The sequence below is a fragment of the Bacillus rossius genome, chromosome 11 (assembly GCF_032445375.1).
Source record: "Bacillus rossius redtenbacheri isolate Brsri chromosome 11, Brsri_v3, whole genome shotgun sequence".
Classification (NCBI taxonomy): Eukaryota; Metazoa; Arthropoda; class Insecta; order Phasmatodea; family Bacillidae; genus Bacillus; species Bacillus rossius.
Genome location: NC_086338.1, coordinates 34,792,564 through 34,819,222, shown reverse-complemented (window position 1 = coordinate 34,819,222; position 26,659 = coordinate 34,792,564). Strand labels below are relative to the sequence as shown.

The following is a 26,659-nucleotide window of genomic DNA, read 5'->3' as shown; positions in this document are numbered from 1 at the left end:
CTCTTTTTAATATGTAACAATACGTATGTTAAATGGATTATTGAAAAAAAAATAAAGAAGTGTACAACATACAAGCACCCTATCCAGATACGAATTCTGTCGGTTAACACCACGCGCAAAACATCAAGGAGCGCAAATTCTGCGAAACCCACCCCCCTTCCGAACCCTACAGATTGGCAGCTCATCAGCTGCAAAAGGATACGTACATTGTAATTTTTTTCTCCTTAAATGGGACAGAAATATTCATGTAAAATTACATATATTTTTAAATTTGTACGTTTACATGAAAACAACTGTATCACTTCAAGATAGTGTTCGCAGTAATACTGGGTTCGGTTTCTTACCCGGACATTTATGCTGTGTTGTTTGTTGCCCCGGTACCTCCAGTATTCAAAGTTATTTGTAATCCGTCCCCGGAATAACTCCCCATTATTAACAGCGCACATAATTACCATAATACAAACAAATAAAGCCCAATTGTTGAATATTCAGTATTCTTTTCTCCATGATTTGAAAACACAATAAGCCTGAATGAAACTTCAATTAAAATGTAAAGTCATGCGCATTTTTTCCCGTAAGAAATACTCAGTATTATCTCAAAAAAACTTTTTTTTGGTACATATTTACAAAAATAAACACACCCATGTGTCGTACAAAGTTACAATAATATCTTCTTTGTAGCATTACAAACTAATTCCTTGGCAACTGGTTTCTCAAATGAATCTTTTGTAAAATTTCAGATTTTTTTTTGTGTAGACCATTCGCACTACGTTTGAAAACCATCAAAGTTTTGGACATGTACAAGTTGACACGACACAGACTATAGTCGGTGACGAAAACGAGGCCAATCACCCCCGCTCCCCCCTCCCCATTCCACTCATTAAAGTTCCGCCCTTGGAGCCACTTTTTTCCGAGAACAGGAGTTCTTTGCATCGCGTCGCAAGCTACTGGTGTTTAGTTGGTGTTGATGATGGGGGTAAGGGGGAGGGGGGGAAGCGATGAGTGTAAAAGATGGTGGGGGTGGTGTGGGTGGGGGAAGGGGAGTAAGTCAGAGGCGCGCATAGCCGTCGTCACCGATGGCATCAGTAGCGTCCCTAGATTGACGATGGAGGGGGGGGGGGGCTACCCGAGTCTCGCTGGGTTGGATGAGGAAGAGTAAAGGGGGGGGGGGGGTGAGGCGGTAGAGAAGGCACCAGCCACCCGAGTGTGTGGGAGATGTTTTAAACCGGGCACAAAGTCCGCTCTTGTCTTCGCCCCGCCGGGCGCTCTTTCCACGAACAGAACAGCTTCCCTGGGCGCGGGGCGAGTGGCTTCCCGGCTTCCCGGCTTCCCGGCTTCCCAGAAGCCGGCCCGGCGCGGCGACCTCTCGGCGACAGCCTCTCTTCGCCGACCCCCGCGACCCCGTGGGATTGTCTGGACACTTACACACCACGACACAGTTCAAGTCGCGCCCGAAACCTAGAGGAAAATGTACTCGACCTCTGCATTTTTGTTCCCCTTCTAAATAGAACCAGTGGCGTAGCCAGGATTTGTGTATAATTGAGGTGGTGGTGGTGGGGGGGGTGGTTTAAGAAGTATGGTCCCCCCCCCTATTAAAACGGGGGAGTCCGGGGGTCCACCCCCGGAAAAAAAATTTGGATTTTAAGGTGTAAAATAGTGCTATTTTAGCAGTTTTCGGTAATTAACTTTAAATATTGTAATGGTAAAAATATTATTAATTTAAAAAAAAATTGAGTGATGACGTAAGAAATTAATTAAAGATATTTTTATCAATCCAAGTGCCTTGTTTACGTCCACTCAAAATCATAAATCATGCTCGAAGCTCGACAACACAAAAAAAAAAAAAAAGGAATAAAAAGGGTTGGGTTTCGGCAGAACTGATCAATTCCTGGAAACAATTAGCTTTAGCTTGAAGAGTTACATGACACCATGTCGTTGTCTCAATTCTATATACACACAGCGATCCTTACACTTTTGGAAGCCCAGTCAACACCTGCTTATAATTACCGCGCTGGTTAAATACAGTAGGTGTAAGATATTTGAAAGCTTGGGACCCGTCACGGCGTCACAACCTTATAGCGACAGGGGTAGGGGAAGGGAAGGAGAATCGGTAGGGCTCGCTTACTCTTCCCCTCCAGTGCAGTGGCCGGTGTTAGTAGTAAGACACCCAGGCTTTTAGCTAATCTGCTTTCAGTTAAGAAAAAATAATTGGTGCTAAAGGGGGGGGGGGGGGATTTAGAACCCCTACCCCCCCCCCCTGGTTTAGCCCCTGAATGGAACATATATTTTCATGCGAGCTCGCAGACATTTGTAAATTTGTACATTTACATGGAAACAACTGTATCACCACAAAATAGTGTTCGCATTAATACTCGTTTCGGTTTCTTATCCGGACATTTATGCTGTGTTGTTTGTTGTCCCAGTATCTCCAGTAGTTAAATTTATTTGTAAACCTTCACCTGAATAGCTTTCCCGTAAATAATAATTTTTTAAAATTTGATTGTCTTTTCCATTTTTTTAATATGCTTGAATCATCACTTATAACTTAAAATTATGCGCCAATTTTTTGTAAGAAATACTACATTTTATTCCAAAATATGTATTTCATGTATGCAAAAATAATAATAGCCATGTGTTGTACGAATTTACAATATATTTACTGTAATTTTCATTAAAAACTATATATTGGCAACTGGTTTTCAAAGAAATCTTTTAAAAGAGTACGTATATTATTTTCTTAGTGGTGATGGTCAATAAGTGTGAATTAGAATCTCTGTCGTTTCACACAATTACTTACGTAATACCCAGTAATTTAAAACTGTTTTCACAGTGAAAACACTGCAGCTAAGCCAATGTTTTGGGTCAATGAATTGCCGTTATGTTGCACAAAAAATCGCGCAAGTACAGAGCTTTACTTTGTCGTTGATGGTGTCTGACGTCATTAACTCGTATGTATTCATTCCCGTGAATATCGGGAGACGTAACATACGATAGGTGTGCGAAATAAAACTTTATGGTACATAGCCCCTAAACTACCCTGGAAACATTTTGTACACTTGAATGACCATAACAAGAAATAATCGCAACATAAAAAGTACTTGAGAAAATATGTGCCGTATAATGAAAATACTCTAGAAAATGTGTGCCGTATAAAAAAAAGTACTTGAGAAAATTAGAATAACACCATTTAATTTGTGCGTCGAGGCTGCTATCACCACAATAATTTTTGTCATTAAAATGGTATCGGTGGTTGCGAAACGTCCACTAGAATGTGTTGGAACCAGTTTCTAGCCTCGCACGGGGCACCATTTATTGAAGCTGTTGCCGATTTGATTCCTTATAGGTAGAGACCTGCAAAATTCGCGGTTTCAATGGCCTTCAGGATAGACTGCACACTCTCCTGTACACTGGGCAAATAACTAGAGACCCGGAAAATTCGCGGGTTCATTTCGTGTTATGCTAAAATTCAAATAATTATATCTTAGTGCTGCTTCTGTCATTGGTTCACTGTTAATATGGAGGACTGAGGGCCAATTAGAGACCCTCACTCATAGAAGTGTCGAATCACAGGCCACCCAGTCGAGACGACTCACAAGTCAGCAGCCAATGAACAGTTGGCATTTGTCCGAGTGTGTAGAGGATATTGGAGTCTATCCTGGAGGTCATTGAACCCGCGAATTTTCCGGGTCTCTACAAATAACGCAAGTTCATTGGTTGTTGGCTTGTAAGTCGTCTCAGCTGGTTTGTCTGTGATTCGATCCTTCTTTGCTTGAGGGTTTATAATTGGTTGAGATTCGCCAACATGAACAGTATTCCAATAGCAATATTATCTAAGAGGTATATGTGTTTGAATTCTAGCTTATCACCGAATGAATCCGCGAATTTTTCCGGTCTCTAGTGATATCTCGTCTCCCAACCAGGCATTACAGATTCGATTCCCTAATGGTACAAAATCAGAATGCCCTCAAGTTGTAACGTGGCGGTCGTTGTCGCAAGCAGGTGGGTTTATTGTCTGAGTACCCCCGTAAACTCTTCCTGTTCATTCCGTTGATGCTCCAGTTCTTTACAACGTAAGTGGGACCGTGTAATTTTCGCGAAATGATTTCAAGACCAGCTGTGTGTTACGACTTTGTAGCATTGTCTATGCTTCGTGATCAGCGGGGTTTATTTCTTAGGCTTACCAATCGCAGCCATCCAGTGCGGAAGCAAACGCGTCATGAATGGCCCGGCCGAACAGGAAAATTGATTATCTTTAAGACGGCCGCCAATCACAAGGGAACAAAGGCTAGCGCGGGAATAACTGATTTGCAGTCTATTAGAAACTTAGCTTAAAAAAGGCACAGAATTTCCTTCAAGGGAACATTTGACACAAGCACGTGTTCTTAAACTGGCGTTCGTGGTAGCATGATTATTGACGTGAATACGTCTTTACAATTGCTTCCATAGTGGGAGGCAATTTAAAAAAAAAACGAATGAAAACAAAACAGTTTGTTGTTTCAGCTACATATCTATCATCTTCATCCAAAATTTAATTACACCACTGAATAGCTAAAGGATCAAAGAATTCGATTCGCTAAGTAATGAATGTGACACATCTCGCGCTGTGGAGGGGGAAGCAACGCCATTTTGAGGTCATTTTGCTGCGTTTCGAGATCTCCATTTAGTATAACTTTTGACTCGGAGCAGCTACGACGTTCGTTTTTGTTTCAATCGTCAACTCTCGTCAAAATCTATTGATTGCAAATATAAAACATTAGTGTAGAATAGTTACAGTGAATATATATGGTGTTAAAATAAAATAAATATGTATAATCAACAATATATAACGTTGACCTATACGCGTCAAAAAGCCAAATATATTATAGAGATCGTATACGGTTGCAAAGGTCTTCCCAAAAGCAATCGAATGATACCTATACTACACCATATGACCGAGTGAAGCAGTGCCGGGAACGTAAAAGAACGAATGCGGCCTGAGCGTATAAACGACGGTGCCAGCACATCTGCAGCTGGGGCGGTTTTAATTATGCGAGTGGATGATGAAATCGCTTCTATATCGACACTTGTTCACGTACAACAAAAACACGGCCGTGTCCGTGACACAGCCACGTCCCATTTTTTTTTTTTAATTGGTGTGAGGGAGGGGAGGTTGGCAGTGACTGAAACGACCCGGTCGTGTTGAAGGTTATCCGTGTCGCGGGCAGGCGAGCGAACCAAACCCTCTTCACCCGGAACGCGCGTGAGTTCGATGGAGCAGAAGCGGTCGTCATTGCAACGAGTTGGCAGCTCTCCCCAGCTTGCGCCGACTGACTGGGATGCTGTTTACGATTAGTTTCTTTCCTCCCTCTTCGTTCCTTCGTCTTTTCTTTTTTATTACGTCGCGAAAAAAAAAAAAGAAGGTTCAGTGGGCGACGAGGATGAAGGGGGGAGGGGGGAAAGGTGGTGTGTAGGAGTGGGGGTGGGGGTGATGTAAGGTTTGAGGAGGGGAAGAACACGCCGAAAGGTACACACTTATACTACCGTTCGTTATTCCTTTTTTTTTCTTCTTTTTTATTCAGGTTCGCCTCTTTGTAAACGGCGGCGCGGCGCGGGCGTGAGCTCGGCTCCGCTCGGCCGTTTCCGCCGGCCGGCGTCGGGGCGGAGTGGGAGGGGGTGGGTGTAAGGTCATGGTGGGGGGGGGGTGGGGGGGGGGGTGGGGCGCTCGGGGGAGCTCGGGGCAGACGCTCGGGTGTTTCCGCCGCCGGCCCCAGAGGTCCCGGGGCGCCCCGCAGGCGACTAGGACGCGCGCGCGCGCGGCTCAGTCTCGTAGCGGGAGACGCGGCGACGACATCGCTCGCACAGAGAGATAGAGATAGAGAGAAGGCGACAGTCGCTTCCAACCTCGTCGTCGGCTACACCCGGGGGCGGCGCGCGAGTGCGTGACTACGTGTGCGCGTGCAACAACAACAAAAATAATAAAAAAGGGCGGGGGTGGGGAGGGGGGGTCGAACGGGCGATAAGTGCGCCCCCCTCTTTTTTTTTTTTTTCGAATCATGCCCGCCAGAAGCGAGACGGCTAGTGGATACCTTCGGCGACGTTCGTCCTCCGACTGCAAGTGCGACGACAATCGGGAGGGAACGTGAAAAAAAAAAAAAAAAAGAGAGGCTTTTATATCCCTCCCATGTCCGTATGTTTTTTTTTTTAAGTATTTTTTTTTTGTTGTGATGATCCTTGCGTGTGTCGCGAACTATTCCGTCGCAAAGGATAAGGAAATGAAACGGAATCCCGTCGCTGGTCGCAGCTTCACAGTTCGTCTGTGAAAAAAAAAAAAATAACAACAGGTGGGTGCAGGTGGCAAGGATATATGTATTGTACAGCATACGTAAATTATCATTTTTTTTTTCTCCGGTGGTTGTGCTTATAATCTTAATCCCTTTAGAAGGTCCTGTTTTGTTTAATGTTTCGTATCACGTATCCGAGTTTATCCCTTGCTAAACCTGATGGCATGTTCCTGTACGCACTGATTGCTGTTAAAATTGCGTCGAAAGAACCTGAAACTAAAAAAAAAAAAAATTGTGATATAGTAATGAATTATGATCGTAATTCGTTTTCTTATCACAAGTTTTTTCTTACGTGCAGGATCTTTCGACGCACTAAATTAAAACAGCACTCATCATGTACCACAGGAAGAAAATATACAGGACCATTACATCATGATCAAGGGATAAACTATAGTATGTTTATTTTTTTTTCAAAATGTCGCCTGAATTGTGGATTGTACGTCGAAAGATACGCCTCCCTCCCCTTCACAGGCGTTAGCCGTTCCGCGCAACAGGTGTGTGATACTGTAGAGGGGGAGGGGATCGGGCGTCTTTCTTCTGCAGAGTCCCGACGGAAATACAGATAAGGGGGTGGTTTACTCCGCACCCCAGTATTTCCACTCGGCGAAGAGCAAACCCTGTTAAACCACACGCGACCTTTTTTTTTTTTTTTTTTTTGCCAGTTCGCATATTGCGCCGGGAATTTTTTTTTTTGAAGTCGTGCTTCTTTAGGCTTAGGGTTGGTTAAAAAAAAAAAAATTCTTTCGCAACGAAATGCAGCGCGCACCAGTGCAACGAGAAACTTAACAAACATGTTGATCCCCGACGCGCTCGTAGATTTCGTCCACTTTCGTAAGAAGCGCGAATTGTGCAGCGTAGCACGTGGTTAGTTTTACAAACGAATGAAACAATAGTTCGTGTAAACAAATAATCTTAACATATGCTTTTATGCATTATCGTCATTATATAGGCTATAATAATATAATAAGAACTAAAATTCATGTTTTTTTTTAAGGTAAACCAAGTATTTGATCCATGTAAATTTTATACCAATATAGATATTTATTATTTAGTTAACATTAGTTTGAATTAAAATGGTTTATTATTGAGTTATTTTTTATTAAACTCTTGTATTAATATTGAATATTTTTCTGTTTGTTCGAGTATCGCGCAAAAAACTACTGGATTGATTTTGATTAAATATATTTTGTTAAAAACTTATGATTAGAATTAAAAACTCGTATATTGTTTATTTGCTAAGATGATGGAAGCCAGAGATATGACAGTAAAACCACTTTTTCTTTTCACAACTAAGTGCAACCAATAGAAAGGTAAGCTGCCATTTAGAACCAACACCCACGTCTACCAATACTACTATGTACCACATCTTATAATATTTATATCACAATTAATAACAATTACGTGATTGATGATAACTTATTTATTACATTATATAATGATCAAAGAAAAAAGTCACTGTGCGATTTTTTGCACAAAGACACACACACACAAGTTTTAATATTGAACAATAACGATTGCTTCGCGTATTATTTTTAAAAAATTCTGAAACAAGCGATTAAAGTTACTGCAAATTTGTTTTTTTATTATTTACTTATAATTCATCAGCAGAGAAAAAAAAGTTTGAACGTACTGGGCGTCGCTGATATTTACTAATTGTTAGTTCTCTTTGATCTGACGAACCGTGCGATATTTCATTATGTAGATGTTAATTAACACAGTTTACTTAATCTTGGCAAAGAAGTACAAATTCTAACGCGTGTGCATATGCGCACAAAAACAAATTTATTTCGCTACCCGAGAGCCATCTTGCCATGCCACAATTGTGTGCTTTGAATATTCTGTTAGGTGTGCCACGAGATTTGGACTATCAAAAATATATAATCAAATATAAAATATGTACGGTCTCTGAGTTTTTCATATAGGTTTCTAGTATAATGATTTCTGAATACAATATAAAATACAATTAGTTTAGGCTTATTACGAAAATCTGAAAATAATTAAAACCCCGAAGAAAAAAATTGAATTAACAACGTTGAATCAAATTAATGTTTATTTTATGCAGCTCTGCTTAATTGAGTGAATGCCAAGTAATCGGAGCATTTTTTTAATAGACTTTTCGCAGTTATTCCTGTCTATAAATGCCCCTTCATACCTTATTCGTAGAGACCTTTAAAATTCGCGATTTTAAATCCCTAAAGGATATACTCCATGATCCCCTATGCACTCGTGCAAATTACATCTGCTGATTGGTTACCGACTCGTAACACCTGTTGACTGGAATTATCGTGATTCGCTAATTCTTCTGTTAAAGATTTTTCATTGGCCCAGAGTCCTTCAGATAAACTGTGGCCCAATCACTGAAGCAAAATAATGTCAAAAGTATTTGGACTCTGACCTATCGCGAAATGAATCCGCGAATTTTACAGGTCGTAGTTGACAAAATTACTGTCAGCAAGTAGTTTCTTTGCTGAAAGGAAAACGCCACGTGAGAATTCAGTAGTGTCAAGATTAGATGAATTGCGCTTGTAGTAGATTACTCGAACAATGGTCTGAAATCTGAGTGACTGCCAAATTTTTTGCAGAGATGATTGACTTTTTTTTAGTAGTCTTAGGTTTTTGTCGCTCTAGAAGCAGTGTATTTCACCATGTATTTATTTATTGCCACCACGAATATTTTTTTAAATGACTAATGCATCCAATCTTGTATTTTATGTAGGATCAACTAAGTGGCTTTTTAATGACAGAAATATTCCTGCTGTCAATAATAAATAGTTTTTTGTCGAAATTAAATTTTTTTTTTTTTGTTTTCGCTACAATATATTTTGTAGCCTGCATTTTTCCAAAAATTTTAATGGAACTCACTAAACTGCTTTTATATTCATATCAGTTTTGCAATACCTTACGTTTACAGAGAAATGTGATTTTATTTTCCGGTTTGCAGTCAAATCTCACCGAATTGGAAGCGAATTCAATGCCTCGTCAATTCCTTTTTACCAGGATGATCGAACCGTGAAAATGCAAATAAAAAAACTAACATAATACGTTAAACCCTTAATCGTTCTAATGCCTCCCGACCGCAAATTTGTTGATTTGGACCGCTTTTGTATGCATCATTTAAAAAATAATTGTCTTTAAACTCAGATTTAATGTGCCTTTAGTGCTGTTCCAAAATAGTATCCTTTCGAGTAAACCTAAGCAAATTTCATATAATTAAAATTGCCTACACTCGTTAAAAGTATTTTTGACTGCCAAAGAATTAATTCATCGTGATGCCCAGAAGTCACTGAAAATTATGGAACTGTTTCTGCTCTTGTAATTTAGCATCAAAGACTGAACAATGACCGCACAAACAGGTACACAGTAGATCAATAATATTTTGCGCCGTGTGAATTATTTCACACATTTGTTGTTTTTCACACAAGTTCGTATGTTGTTTTATGTTATTTCTGACAAAGAATACACGGCTATACTATACTTAACGATATCCACCTAGTAAGTGTAATTTGTTTTATCAATGTGGGTTTGAAGAGTTAGATGAAGGGATTTAAATATCCCGTTGCACTAAAGTTTACAAAATACTTCCATATTTTTTAAAATTGATTTTTTTACCGAATAAATACAAGTAATTGTTTTGAATATGATATTAATTGTTTTAGAATAAATGCATATAATATTTCCAAGGATTTTACATTGCGAAACTACAATAGTTTTTCTTCCATTATTTGTGGTCCATAAACAGAGATTATTGGTTTATGACTATATAACGATTAATAAATAATAACAAAAGTAGAAATAAAAAATGGTCAGGTATTTTACAATAACTGATTTTATTTTGTTGGGAGATTTCCTATTATATATTTTTAATAAATAAATCTAGTGGATATTAGAAAGTTATTTCTTGAATCTAATTTCATCAGTGATTATTATTTTTATGCTTCGATTGAGAATAAGCCTGCATTTTACTATGCGTCATTTAAACAAAAATATTATTTCAAAGCAGTAATTATGTGTGATGAGGGGCAGTGATTGGTTACTTGTATTATATTGATACTAAAGAAATATTCGTAATTAAATGTAAGATCTTTAAATTGGTATTAATTTTAGTATCATAAGAAAATTTATCATAATGTGTTTTTTTTAAAAATTGAAATTTTTTCTTTATCTCCATTAGCTCAAAATCTCTGAGAACATTTTCCCAACTTCACTTTGACTTTGCGTTCTTGTAATAATAAACGGAAAAGGCAGGTAAATAAGAAAGTAAGCTAAGCAACATGTATGCAAATCTTTGCAAGTTTGGTAAATGGAGCAAAACTTTTTTTTACCCTCAATTAATCACTTTGTTGGTCAACCTTAACTTCATTTGATATTATGGAATTTTTTAAAATGTAATTGATCTTTAATCATAGGAAGTTTGCCACCTGTAGGCATTTCTACCCGCTGTTGGAAATTACAGTAAAATTTATGGACGATTTTAACTTAGATTGCATCTCAAACAGACGAAGGATTCTTCGTAGAAAATGGGATTTGATTCCGACTAACGAGTTTCATGGTTGTTTGTTGACAAAGTAAACAACACGCACGTGAAAGTAAGGAGAGATATTTCGTTGTAAACGTCAGAATACATATATCTACGAAAATTGTAAGTTTACGAGATTCCTAGGATAATGTCTAAACAGAGCCCTTAGTAAATTAAACACGATAATTTTCAAGATTGTAGGTTTGCTAACAATTTTCGGCTAAGATCACTTTCTTTATAAATTTAATGTAACTATTTTTAAACGATGAATCGTATTATTTCCATAATATAGGATATATTATTTGATATATTATTTTATATATATATATATATATATATATATATATATATAATCGGAGTTCAGAATGGTTAATCTGAAAGAAATGCCAGGTACAGCGCTTATAATGTAGAACATTAATGGACTCAAATTTGTCGAGTCGAATCAGTTCACTTCAGATTTAGATGAGGAAGTATTAGATGCGATATTAGATCAATTATTTTCTGCGCAAATGATTCAATTGAGCTTTCCTTTCGTATTACTATTACTAACGCAAATACGTTTAATTAGGATGTATTTGGATGGATATAAAAACATAATTGGTTAAGTCAGTTCTTTTGAATAAATATATTGTGTTATAACTATTTTTGTAAAAAAAATCTTTATGAGGTATTAATACAATTTCTTTACTTCTTTACGAGTTATAGTTTTCTCATGTAATTCCCTAACTGTTATATTTCAGGGGGATAAGAGCAACTGACTAAAATTTAGAAGACTGATATTCAATGCATAACATTAATTAGTCTCCTGTATTTAGGGTCAAAACACTTTATTATCTACCGAAGCTTATCGACAGTCGCTTCAAACGCCGCCTGCAGGGCATTTAGACCAGCAGGTGTTGCGCAGAGGAAGTGTTCTTCAAGTGCGGGTACAGGTGTTCCGAGTGTACCTACTTCACAGAAAAAAAACATTTTTCTGTACTTTTACAAAAGATTCGTTTTGAAAACAAGTTTCCAAGAATTAGTTTATAATACTACAATAAATATATTGTAACTTTTTACAACACATGGGTATGATTATTTTTGCATCTATGAAATACGTTTCTTTTTCTAGATAGTTCTGAGTACTTCTTACGAACATTGGCGCAAAATTTTATATTCTAATTTATGTTTCACTAAAGCATAATATTTTTGGTTTAACCACGGAAAAGATAATCTAACATTTGAAAATTTGACTTAATATTTTATTATATTATATTTATTAATGTGCGCAGTTAATACTGGAAAGTTATTCAAGGAACAGTTTATAAATAACTTTTAACTTTTAGAGGTTCTGGGGTAACACAAAGTCAGTTTTACTGCGAAAACCATTTTATAGTGGTAGGTACAGTTGTTTTCATGTAAATATTACAATTTACAAATATCTAATTTCGCATGAATATTTCTGTTCCATTTACAAAAAATTACAGTGTATCTTCAAAATAATGAGTTTTAATATATATATATATATATATATATATATATATATATATTACTGCGCATACAATTTCTCGGGAGTGTATTACGCACGGAAAGCTCTCAAGTTCATATTATACGCAATTTGCGATGAGTAGAGACCTACCAAATTCGCGGTTTCGATGGCCTTCAGGATAGACTGCGCATTCTCCTGTACACTGGGCAAATAACGCAAGTTCATTGGTTGTTGACTTGTAAGTTGTCTCAGCTGGTTTGTCTGTGATTCGATCCTTCTTTACTTGAGGGTTTATAATTGGTTAAGAAACGCCAATATGAACAGTAAGCCAATAGAAAAATTATCTAACAGGTATATGTGTTTGAATTCTAGCCTATAACCGAATGAATCCACGAATTTTGCAGGTCTCTAGCGATGATATATAACTGGAAATGCCCTGTGGCAGAAATAAAATACTGCGATCAGGAATTGAATTGTAAAAAAAAGGTGGTTAAGGAGGTCTTATGAGAAAAGAACTAAACTATCGTGAAGTATTTTTATTGTTTAGTATTCATTCGATCACCAACCGTATGCAAACCGGATTGAAGGTACAACGAGGCAGCAGCCGATAAACGAAAGACGTTTGTTGATTTATGTGCAAGAGTGAGCAGCCAAGCCTAATGCCCCGATAATTCGGTAAGCCTCCACTCATGAGTGGTTTTTGAGGTAAATAACATTATTTTTACTTTTAATTACCTTAAATGACAGTAAAGATGACCAGAAAACGTTTATGAATAGGTTTTGGTCATAAACATAACATGTAGATGCTATCACATTATATTTTGTTACAGCTGTGATAACATAGGCCTACGTGATTTTGTGAATTATGTTTGCTAATATTTTCACAATATATCCCTTCGTAATTTTTTTCGCGTCAATCTCTGCTGTGAAACATTTACGGTGTTGACAATTATAGTTCATTCCGCGTATACTTAGTGACATAAATTCCAGTGTTGTAAATATAAAAAGCTACTCCGACCTGTTTATTAAAAATATTATTGGACCTATTAAAGAAACTAAGGTAGATTGCTATTGAAGTGTACTGGTTGGCTGATAAATAAAAAATTGTACTGGATACTTGCTAAATATGGGCCTCTGCACTTACTATGAGAAAACCACATTATCAAAATGTCGCTGAAATTACTTAACCCCACAATTTTCCACGTACATAAGTTGAATAACTGGACAATTATATGGCATTATATCCTGCTCATATTTTGTGTGTAGAATAACCTGAATTCATTTACTTTTAAAAATTAAGATAAAAAAGTTCAAGGACATAAGACTTTTCCATTTGTGTGTGTTTTTTTTAGTTTTTTCGCTTTGATTTGAGTTTCGAGCTAGTTGTTTCAATTTTGTCATAACTTAAATTTAATAATATCTTCATGAGATATATTTTATACTGTGTCTTCTGACACTTAATAATATTCTCCAGCTTATGACCACCAGGACGAAATATTCGATTATTTCGCGCGGCCATCTTACAAACGTAACTATATACCAGTACATGAATGTTGACTTAAAGAAGAGCTCGAAGCCGGGTCCTACACACTATGTTGATATTGCAAGGCGTAGCTTTTTATTTTAAAGTCATAATGATGTAGAAAAATCCTCCGTACAGCCAAAATAATTTCAAATTTCAAACCTAATTTTTTTTGTAACCAGTGAATGGTATCTGAATAAACAATGTGCACCAATTAATTTATGACACAAATATATAAAAAAAATTAATGTTTGGGAGAATTCGGACAACACACTGTGCTGTTCAAAAAATTTTAATCATCAACCACAAACAAATAGCTTTCTTCCTGGATCACATACGTGCTCAAATTTCACGGTACTATCAGCGGTACTTTGGACAGCTTAACCAGTCACTTTCACTCAGTGACAGATGTTGACAGTAATCTGTCTCAAATAAAGCCACGTGGCGGGTCGTCTTCATCTGACATGCTTTCGACAACTCCTCTTTGGCACGTGATTTCTGCCTGGGTCGCTTTTGCATCTCATCAAGCTTAACACGAGACGTGTTGTTGACTTGTTTCATGCCTGTGTTTCTTTGTCGTGAGATTATTTCCTCTTCCTTCTTCATGTTTGCAATGTGTTACGAGATGTGTTTCATTGGCTCTGATCAAAATGTTTTCTTCTTATTTTCTTTTTGTGGCGCTAGAGCAAAAAGAAAATGCGATGCATTCAAACTGTTCTTAGTTTTCATAATCATCTTTCATAGTTCTTTTTGATGACGAAGTTGCTAAGTTAAAAGAATTTCCAATATGTACATAATGATAGTTTTTATGGTCACCAGGCACTTCATCCTAAAAAAAAAAATTTTTTTTTAAATTCAATCAAAATTATAAATACATGAGCATTAAACTACGCCAACAGGTGTAATATTTCTCTACTCTCATTTATAAATTCCACCGGAAAACGAGCTTAGTGATTAAATATCTTTGGTTACCGTTTATGAATTATTTAATCAAACTTGAATAAGTCAGCAAGACTGACTGTGAAAATAATAAATAATTGTATATAATTTTGCAATATGACAAATTATGAGAGCGTATGGAAATTATGCATAAGAAAGCCAAACTAAGCATTAAAATACTAATGAATGTTAAAATTGGCGTAAAAAAACTAAGTGTATGAAAATGCGCAAATTGTGAAAAAATATATGTGAAAGTAAGCTCCCGTAGGCCTATGTAGAAATCTACGAAAGAATTGAAAATTACGCGAAAGGATGAGAAAGTATGCAAAAGTATGCGAAAGTATGTAAAAGTATCGAATAGTACGGGAGCGTATGCGAAAACAAGCATTAGTGTGAAAAAGTATGAAAATTGTGGGAAAGTGAGCAAAAGTATGCAAAAGAGAACACAGGTATGCGAATTATGGAAAAGTATGCTATAATATGTGTTTGTATAAAAGATTACGTGGAAGTATGAAAAAGTATGCAAATGTATGTGTAATTGTACAAAAGTGTGCAAAAGTGTACAAATGTGTATGGAAGTATTCAAAAGTATGGATGCGTATAGGAAAGTATGGAAAACTATCGGAAAATATGAAAAAAAACTATGATAAAGCAAAAAAATTATGGAAACGCATGGAAAATTGTGAAAAATTATAAAACGTGTGAAATAATATTTAAAGAATTAAATCTTAAAAACTTTTCAAAGTTATACATTTATCCGAAAGTGTGCGAAAGTGTGCAAAAATTAGTGTATAACAATTAGTGTGCTGTAGTGTGAAATAGTGTGCATTTTTCTGCGTAATTAATATGCTGCATTGCTGTGGTAGCGCTGTGGTGCTAATATGCTGCAGTATATAATGTTAATGATAAAAATAAAGCACAATTTTCAGAAACATGGTGACGAGAAACTGGTGGAATTTCATAATTATATGTAGCCTATGTGCTAATCCAGGATATAAGATATCTGCGTTAGAATTTTTATTGAAATCCGTTCAGCATTAAACAGGTGATTAATTAACAAACAAAACATTAAAAAAATCAAAACTTTCAGATTTATATATAAGTAGGACGGGATTTTGCAGCACCGCCAAAATTTGTACTATCCCAATTCTCATTGTGAGTTTCCAGAGTTGAGTTATTTTAACAAAGAATGCTCGGTCGCACACAGAATCCGATAACAGGGGATAGAAAAAAAACTTATTGAATCGGCGCATAAACTTCGTATCATGCGGGGAAATCGCTTGGGACCATCATTGGTCCTACATAAATATGGTTAAGGGTTATGATGACTGTTATTTGAATACAAATTAATTTTTACCTTCCCTCCCCCCCGGGTAGGAATGTGCCTAAATTTATTAGAAATGATTTCTATTTGTAAATTATTGTTTTGACATATCGAAATCGCCTCTAGCCATGCATGTGCTGAACTATCCCATGTATTCAATACATTTCTACAGAACGTCTTGTGTTACAATTTTCGATGGTGTTTTGAGTTAGGAATTGGTAATATTATGTCAAAATGTATTATAGTTTTATAATATTTCTAATTATTTATTCCTATTTTTAAATACAATAACTTTTTCCGTGGTAATTAAAGCATATTCTTTTTTTTTGTATTGCCAGTTGCAGACACATAAGGTAATCCACTCTACTGCCTAACTTTTATTAAAATTTAAGATCACGCGTTTAACTAGGGATTCAAATCGACTTTAAACCCAAACTTTGTCATAAAGTGAAACGTGGGTTAAATTCTACTCCCTCCTGGGTTTGTTCCATGCAATGTCGGCCACGTGTCAAGCAGTCTACCTCCTGTTTATCAAATGTAAAAAGTTAAAAAATTTTAGTGGATTTCGACTAGTTAAAGGCAATAATAATAATTTTTTGGATGCAAGTTCATTCTACTCTTATAATCATATTGATAAATCATTTGCACGATCAAAAATTATGTCCAAAAAATTTTTGTCTTAAAGAAATTTTTCAAATTCTAATTTTATACTTCCACTTAACTAACACCTACCAACTTAAAAAAAAAAACACGGGTTTATAATTAATGAATACAATTTTAGCATTAGCCCTGGTGCAATTTGTCTGAATAAACCTCATGGAAATCAATTTAGATATATTAATACAAATATTAAGCGGGAACTAAAAAATTTTAACATACAATACTGTAGATCAACACAATCACTTACTGAATTCATTTGCGTCCCGTGGATTTCACGGGTTACTCCAGAAAGTCCTTTGAATTTCTGGAGTCTGAGCTGCCATCAGTATTTTTATTTCCATTCGGAGCACGGCTGGACGATGTAATGCTGGTAATGATAATCCTTTTGCTCCGACGTCCGTGCAAGTTACCACTTAAGGAGCCGTCAAAACACATAATTTGAGGGCGAAAAAGCAACAAGCATTCATCAGAGAACAAACTGCAGAAAATTTTCGCCTGCGGGCATTCTAAAGACAGAACAATTTTAATATTCAGTATTTAAAAAAAAATTTTAAGCTCTCTCTCTGCTCGAAAATTCGCGAGTTACTTAAGAGCGTGACAAGTGACCAAGCATCTATAAAATTCAAAGTTACGTTTTCGTTTAACGGTTTTCATGTTCGAATGATGAGATTTCTTGCGCCGAAACTGGTTTTTTAAGGCGTTTTAGTCATATTTAGCGATAACTGTGCCTAATTTAAAACGATTCATAACAACTTTCAAGCCAGCTGCAAAGCTTCCCATGTTCTGTTCGTATGGTTATAAATATAAATTTCTTCTCGTTTGATGACATAAAACCGCGGCAAATTAAAAAAAAATAGTTAAACTTGGTATTATAGACATATTTTTATATATAATAATTTTCACCGTTTTTGATGCCTCAGATCAACAAATTGTTGATTGAAGCACCTTGCCATTATGTCACGCTATATCATATAATCACCTGCAATTAGTGGATCGGTGAACGAAATCTAATTTTTTCACTGGTGTTAACTATACAGCAAAGTGACATACTTTTCCACGCAAGTATGCAGGTTTAATTTATGGGGTACTGAGTGCCGCATCATTTAAGACAACGTATGACATACAAATTGAAACAAGTTTCATCTAGACTTTGAAGAATTAAAATGCAATAAATTAAAGGTGTTTAACACGCTTTTCAGTAATGACAGTACATAATAAACTTATGTTTAATTTTTTTTCACTCACAGAGGAGGTAACATAAATATGTAACCCATATTACACTCATAAATGAGCCAAAGTCAGCTTAAATGTAACATCATTTTGTGTTGTCTTTTAAATACTCAAAGCATGTTTATGTACTATAGTTTGCCCATACATTTCACTCAAATTCTCTAAACTTTAAATTTTGTTTGATTAATTCATTTAATACATTATTCTGGATAAATTATTTTTTGGTTCTTCCGGGTCAGTTAGTGTTTACGTGTGAATCACAATTTTAGACTTTATATATAATAAAACTTTGGAAATTTTTAGAAGGTTTACAGTTTTGGTTCTACTAACGGAGTTTTGAATTTTTTTTATTCCACAACCTTGTTTTGTTCACCCATTTGCAATAATGGTTGGTCATATAAAAATTCAGGCAGAAATTTTGCCAATACTAGTAGTATATAATAACTTCAAACGGATAAAAAAAATTCACTTTGAGGGAGTTAAAGTGGTTTTGGATGTTTCTTTTTCAAAGACCTTCCCCATTTCTACTCCCTTGGTTCAATTTTGCCAACTAAGGAACTCGAGCGCTATTATCAATCCTTATATTTAACATAAGTTGTGCAATTTACAGTAGTTATCGTATCCATAATATATAATTATATTTAAAGATGTTAATAATTTAAGTTGACGGTGGTTTTGAGGTATAGGAACCACGAAACCAGGAAATTTTCCTGAAGTCGCAGTTGTAATCATGGTGCGATTGTTGTTATCCCGAAGTCGCACCATGATAACAACTGCGACTTCGGGAAAATTTCCTAGTTTCGTGGTTCCTAAACCTTTATATTATAAATATTTTAAAGAAAATTTTCATTACATTATTTTGACACTTGAAAAAAGCAACACAAAATTACTAGAACAATTCAGAATGCACTACGAAGTAGCCAATTGCACTGACTTCAAATCTGAAAAGTTTCTGTTTTGAAAGTTTATAGGCATGTTCGAAAATGGTAAAAACATGATTTTTTTTAAGTTGGTTGGGGGAGGGGGGAGGGAGGGCGAAATAATCACAGGGATTTTTATTGCAAAAATGAAATATTAAACTGCCCAAGAAATATCTTATTGCACACTTTGATTCAAAAATTATTACCCTTATCTCTGTTGTTGAAAGAACGAAATAATATTTAGAACGCAAATATGAAACTAAATTGGAATCAAAACAAAATATTTCGGTAAAGAAAAATGTATCCTTAATTTTTTTGGTCCATCTGCACCGGAACTCCTAAAATATGACGTTTTTTTATCCAGAAAAAAAAAATTCAACCGATTTTTTTTTTTTAGTTTTGCAAAAATAAAGTGGCTCTGGGATCACAAAAGTCTCCAAAAGTTCCAAGTACTAATCAGCTTATTGTGCTTTGTTATTTGTTTGTGTTATTTCGATATTTCGGGTCGAACCCGTAATCAGGACACCAACGCGCCATGCCTTAGGTTAGCGTTTCCCGAATAACTTCAAGTGTTGTTAGAATACCCACGCGCATTTTGTTCTTGGAAAGTTTTGATTCGATTCAATTTACATCTGCTCCACGGCAGGCGTGCAAAGATCCTTTTAATGCCACCATAAAAACGATTTAAAAAAACGTCTGCAGTTATTATTTCCTACAAACGTACGTAGTCCATTTTCGTGAAACACTCCAGGTGAAGGATGTCTTGCATTAACCGACCATTTATTCTTCAAAACCAGAAAATCAAACTTTTTATCGCCTTACAGGAAAATATCATGTAATTTAATAGTGTAACGCAAACGTTTTTTATAATCAGTTTACTTTAATATGCAAGAAACATGAGTTTATGCTCTTATTGAAGTCAGGGTTGAAATATAATTTTGCCGTTTACGATTTCAAAAGCAATAAACACACAGTTTTGTATTATAAAGATAAGAAGAAACACAATTTTTGGATTAAAATAGTTAATCCTACCTTTACCTGTCTGTTTATTTCTCAGTGTTTTACATGGACATAAATATATGAAATGTATACTTCGCTCTGGTCACATGGCAAGTTAATTTTAAACTAATCGAAGTTTCAAGCAAACTATTATTTTTTCATTTTTAAGTTTACAATTACACGTTAGATGTCCATAAAATCACGCAATGCATATGTAAAATATATATAAATCTTATTTTCATATTTAGTTTATTTTTTAATTATTATTCTGGAACAAGATAAAGTATCTCACAACTTGGAATTCCTAGGGGGTAGTTACTAAAAATCATAATGTCCGAAACAAATCATTCTTTGTCTTTTCATAATACCTTTGAAAAAGGAACTAAGCATTATGTTGCTGGGATCATAAACATCACTGAGGAAAAAAATTACGAATGAAGCAAATAATTTTTTTTTAACTACAATACTTTCAAACTGTTAACATAATGATAGTTATGTGCTGCAACGTGTGGTAGATTTACTGTTATAACTTATAATTAATAATTATTTAAATTTCTGTGTATAAGAATCTTTATGGTGCTGGCACTCGAGTTTGGCTAGTACTACTTTGCAAACCTGTTAAATTATAGGAAAGTTCTTACTGCTACTTTGTAAACCTGTTACAATATAGTCAAGTTATTTTGTAATTTATCTGCCCAAATTTTCGTCAGAGAAGCAGAAACCGATGGTGTGAGATGCTTACGGGGGAGAGATTGAAACCAAAATCTATCTTGGTCTCAACAGATTTATTTTCGGGCATAACCATTTTACGTATTTAGATTTTTTAAGATTTTGGTTTAACCAAATCAAAGAATTCAATTTAACCAAAGTTGTTTAGTGGAAAGTAATTGGGGTTCAGTGTTTATTAAATGTTTGTAGTAATACTGCCAATACTCTCCATTAAATTGGCAGATGCATACAAAGGGAAAGAAGGAGGGATTTATACCGCCTCCTCCGAAATCTTATGAAATCCTACAATAATCATTATTCCCACCAACGAAAGGAATGTATTTGAAAGCAAACATTAGTCAAATAAGTTCTATCCATTCCCTTCGAAGTGAAATTCTGCCTACGCTCTTGGCCATGGATTTTATAAATCTCTAAGTAAGCGAACCTTGCGTCGACTAAGGCTAATTTTAAATATTAAATAATAACAACTTGTACGAACAAAAGTAACTGTTGAAACCAATAAGTATAACGTGTTTCGATCTTTATCTGTTCCCCTTAGTGTAAAACCGCGCTAGGCAAAGGTGAAATCGAAATCTAGATCTTTACATGAGGACCAGGCAGCTATTACTTTAATAAAACCCGTGACCTAATTAGGGAACTTATATGGTGTGGGAATTTTTTAGTTTTGCAAAATATTCTTGTCCCTTAAATGACAAAAAAAAATTTTTGAATTAGAAACACATCGTTGATTAACTAACTAATATCAGTGTTGGATGTCATTCTCGTCGTACTTTTGGCTACCATACAACCCGACTCACATGCACACACGCTTAAAATTTTGAAACAATGTGAGAGACCGGTCACACGAATTTGGAAGCTGTCACTGAACCCTAAGATTTCCTGTACCGTTTAGACATTTCAGTTTTAGCACAGTCCTTGGAAATAAATCATGTAACTCAGACAGAGAAACAGTTCTTCATGGTTGTAGGTGATTGGATTTTTATGGAAACAACGCCGAATTTGGACTTTCAAGTTGTGCACTGTGATCTATTTTGTAAACGGAACATAAATATTCATACAATGTTACAGGCATTTGTTAATTTGTGGTTTTACATGAAAAAAAAAATATCACTACAAAATAGCGTTCACAGTAATACTGGGTTCATATTCTTACCCGAGAATTTATGCTTTGTGTTGTCCCGGTAACTCCAATAGTTTAAGTTATTTGTATAACATTCCCTGAATAGGCATACATAATTAACTGCGCACATTAATAAGAATAATGTAATAAAATATAAAGTGAAATGGTTGGATACCCGATTATCTTTTCCACGGTTTAAAATTTTGTTTATGCTTCAGTGAAACTTAAATTAAAATATAAAATTATGCGCCTATTTTCGAAAGAAATACTCAGTATTATCTCGAAACACGTAATTCATATATTCAGAAATTACCATAGCCACGTGTTGTATAAAGTTACAACATTTGTTTTGGTAGTATTACAAACTATTTCTTGGAAATATTCTGTGAACGTACAAAAAAAATGTCTGTGTAAACTTATGAAGATAAACGTACATTCCAGATTATTTCTAGGATTTTTTTAACCAGAGTTATTCTGTAAGTTCAAGTTTCTTTTATTCTTTATTTACGTTATGTGAACGTGAAGTGCATCTTGTCTCGTTTAGCAACGCCTTAAATGGTTGCTGTCGACTTTCATGGAGGCGGAAGGATCAGGAGCCATGAGCCCACGTAGACAGTTTTTTATTACGATGTTTTTTTCTTTTGAGAGAACGTGGATGAAAATAAAGCTCGTCTAAAAATTCATTCTGTAACACATCTCCGAGAAGTTTCTCTGGCGTCTTTCCCGGCGTCCATTCGCCGCGGTAGCCTGTGACGTCACGGGTAGACTGGGTTATGCCGTCGCGCAGCTGCGCTGAGAGAAATGTTAGGGCTGAAGTCGCACACTCGTGATTTTCTTCCTACCTAGCCGCACGCCAAGGGACGATAGAATTGCATCCCCCTTGGAAAGGGTCTACCTTTCATACTTTTGGTGGTGGTATGGTAGTTGGGTAGAAACTGGAAAGGTACCCTTTTCCGATTTCTTAAAATGTTTCGGTTTTAATGCAAATATGCACTGGAAAGGTATCCCCTCGAAAAGGGTACCTTTCAGGATTTTCTGTACAATGACACAGCAGAAAATAAATTGGAAAGGTACCCTTTCCGATTTCTTAAATGTTTATTATTTTCTGCTTTATAATCGTGAAAGTTATCCCCTCTAACCTAACCTCACCTCACCTAACCTAACCCTTCCGAGGGGATACCTTTCCAGTGCATATTTTCATTAAAACTAAAACATTTTAACAAATCGGAAAGGGTAACTTTCCATTTTCTACCCAGCTACACTACCGCCACCAAAAGTATGAAAGGTAACCTTTCCAAGGGGATACAATTCACCAAGATAGGCTTTCAGCACGACATAAACAACCACGTTCTATTCAATCTGATTAAATGAAAGACACTTTGCATGTTCTTACAAAAACCACAGCATTGCATTAACTAAATTGCTGTGCTACATTAAATATGTTTTTTTAATTAATAGATATTAATTAAGTTTTGTTACTATATATTTCAGGTAGTTATAAAATTTTTCGTGTGAGAAACTTAAATTACTTATTAACTTATTTTCTAACAAAACCAACGTTTTCCATTTTAAGTGTTTCAACGCGTATTAAGATGATTAATAACAAATCGTTCAAAAACAGCTCCAGTATTTCTCGAATCATTAGTTAACAAACATTATTGACAAAAAACATATTATTTTTTTGTAGTCTTTTGGAATCCAGTAGAATGCAAACTAGCTCCAGCCGCACAAATAGGCTATCTCAATAATATCATCCGTTCTTCTCCTCGCTTTTGTTCAACATAATGCGAACAATTTTTTTTTAACAAATGACAATCAGACTTGTAATAATCTTAAAAAAATTAACTACACGATGGACAACTGTGTTGATACAAGATTTATTTATTTATTTTTACTTCTCAATTTGATTCAGCTGTGAAATTTCGAGCGCACCCGGACGGCGCTTGTGAAACGAAGTCTCGCCTTACATCGGACCGAGTGTACCCACGTCCACGCCCACGCGAAAAACCCGTCATCATCGTTCGCCGAGCACCCGTACAGCGGGTATGAGGTGCTTCCACCTCGTCCGCCACACCTTTCTTCCCAGCGATAATATCTCCGCGCCCGATTCTCCCCCAGGGCAATACGTAGCGCGCCGCGTGGCAACCATCACACTGTAAAAAAATTACACTAAATTTATTTATTTATCTACTTGATGGTGAATTTGTGGCTTTTAGACTTCTCTTACACTACTTGCACTACACAACTACACAAAAAAAAATCACACTTCATAATCTTACAACACTTAACTAACCTTACCTAATGGCTTGAGAACTGAAATCCAGACATTTGCACTATTTCAAGAACACTGGCAAACAAAAGTTAATGACATTAAAATGAGTTTAAAAAGAACTTAAAAAACAGGATCACAGGAGATATGGCGTGCATCAAACAAGTAGGTTAATGCAGGGTATATAGGAGGATATGTTAGAAGAGTTGGTTGGGACATAACGTTATGTGCATATACTGTTAGAAATCCTAGTATATTTACCGAAATTTCAACGAAAAATTCGTCTAAAATAAACAAAGAGGTCTTCGTAAATTTAAGATAAACCTGATGTATAAACTACGCCGTATTTGAAATTTTGAGCTCTGTTTTCAGTTACGAACAGGTTGAACACAAACGTAGAAGATTTAGATAGTGTTCTTGCAAGTATTATTTACAAAAGTTTTTGAAGTTTCGCTTATAAGCAAGATCGTTCTTGTGGATTCACGCTCAAAGAAGGTGGCATTAGTAGGTACCCGCCAATTTGCGAAGATAGCGGCAAATTTACGAAGATTCTTTGGATAATTTGTAACCAGCGTTATTCGTTGATTTCAGCTGAATATTTCTAACAGTTGGCAATGCATACTGTTAGAAATGCAGGGGTCGAGAGCTTGGACCTAAGACTTCGCCGATACTGCAGCGACAAATGTAAATTTCTACCCACTTCTTTTTAAAAACACGCTCTATGGTGTAACAGGCTAGAGGAGTTATATCCTAAATTATTTTTGGTTTATAATTTGTAGTTTTTCTCATAATTTTAAGTTAATTTAAAAGTTAACCATCGTTAAAGCTGTTTATTAAAGGTTTCTATACATTAGTAGGCGTTAATTAAATATTTTGTAGAATATTGCTGGCCAATTCAATTTGAACCCTAGTATGATGTAATTACACGTATAAAATCAGGGAGGCATAAGTGTAAATAGTGGGTATCTGATAAAAATGGTGAAGTCACGATGGTAATCAAATGGTAAGAAACACTTAGCCGTATCTGCATGAAGAGGTCACTGTAATAACTCAGAAGTTACTCGTTAGGAAGAATAGTTGAAATTCCATCATAAATTAGGTATTGTTGAGAAAAAAATGATAAAAAATGGCTAAAAGATAGCACCAAAACGATTGTAACTCCAAATAATTTGCTGCCCACAGAATACATTTTAAATTAAATTATTTACTTCACAAAGACCGGAAACACATACTTTCGAATGTCTTGCACCAATGATTCTAAAGCCGATGAAAACGCACACGGGAGTTTTTCACGTATCTTTTACGTGAGTAATTTTTTGTAAACGGGCTGGTAAGTAGTGTAAAGACGTGCAAGACGAGAAGTTACTGCCCGCCAGTTTGGTGCCTATGGCACGTAGGGGCGAAGAGGAGTGTGGTGAGCCAGCCAGTGTCGCCCTTATCGCCTCTCGTGCGCCCGACCAGGTTAAACCACCTTAATTAAACCACGAACCACTGGATAAGAAGTTATTTTAAAAAAAACCTGTTCCACGGGTCCGACCGACCGAGAAGGTGTAAGAGGCGTGTGGCGTGAAAAGTAACATGACGAACGTGATGAGGCGGGGATCAGTAGTAGGTACCAGTGGATGGTAGAAAAAAATGGGGGTGGGAGAGAGAGAGAGAGAGAGAGAGAGAGAGAGAGAGAGAGAGAGAGAGAGAGAGAGAGAGAGAGAGAGAGGTGGAGGGTTTGGCGAGACCATGGAGAAATTTTATAGGCCTGGGTAGAACACTGCGAACGATTTCTCGACAAGTGGTCAACAGACGAGTGGAAGAAGCTAGAATAATTACGAACGGGGAAAGAGTAAAGTCTGTCTCACGTAACTCGTCTAAAATGTTTTGCAGCTCTCAAAATTACAACCAGCGATACTCATTTCCAAACTGTCACATGAAAAAAATAATCACAGTCATGCTTGTTTACTAATATTGACGACCACATGAAGTTTTTTGCAAAAAAACTATTGACAGAACAGCAGTCAAAATTAAAACGTTTAATTTTAATGTAAATTTGCTCAACGATGCAGTAAAATTGTAATATTTACTGAAATTTGAGGTAGATATACAAATACGTATGCAAGTAAAAGAATAAAAATACACGAACACAGACCATAACTTTTGTACTTTAACACTATGGATAGTATTATTAATTGAACGCAAGAATACAAATACACCAATACATGTAGGTGTAAAATTACTCAACGTCGTTAAAGACTCTGCTGTTATATACATTTTGAGTAAAAAAAAGAAAATTACAGTAGACTGTGGAAGCTACCGTCTGTAGAGATACAAAGAAAAATATAATGAGGGGATAGTTGGTGTGTGAAGGCGTTCTCTCTTTCCTGTGCTGGCGACGACCCATGGGACAAGATTTCTCTCAACTTTAGGGAGGGGGGGAGGGGCGGTGCTTGCGAAACGGACCGCCCACTTCTGGCTCCCGTCGAAGTCGTAGGGGGTTTTGGGCGACGCCATTTGCCTTCCTCCCTCTAGCCATCCACACCCCCTCCACATTTTGCAGCTTTTCCAAATCTTCTTTCCAGTTGCAATTTAGTGCCTTCCATTGAGTTATGTTGGTTACTGTTTGAAAACACTCTGTTCGAGTTTGTTATTTTC

General features: G+C 36.1%; 1 protein-coding gene across 1 annotated transcript in view; it reads left to right on the top strand.

The window, feature by feature from the left end:
• Positions 1 to 5,773: 5,773 nt before the first annotated feature.
• Positions 5,774 to 26,659, top strand: part of LOC134536805 (zinc finger protein 768) — a 134,943-nt gene continuing 114,057 nt past the window's right edge. Inside the window, exon 1 of the mRNA XM_063376745.1 lies at positions 5,774 to 6,320. The gene's annotated coding sequence lies outside the window, so the exon portion shown is untranslated. The remainder of the gene's footprint in view (positions 6,321 to 26,659) is intronic.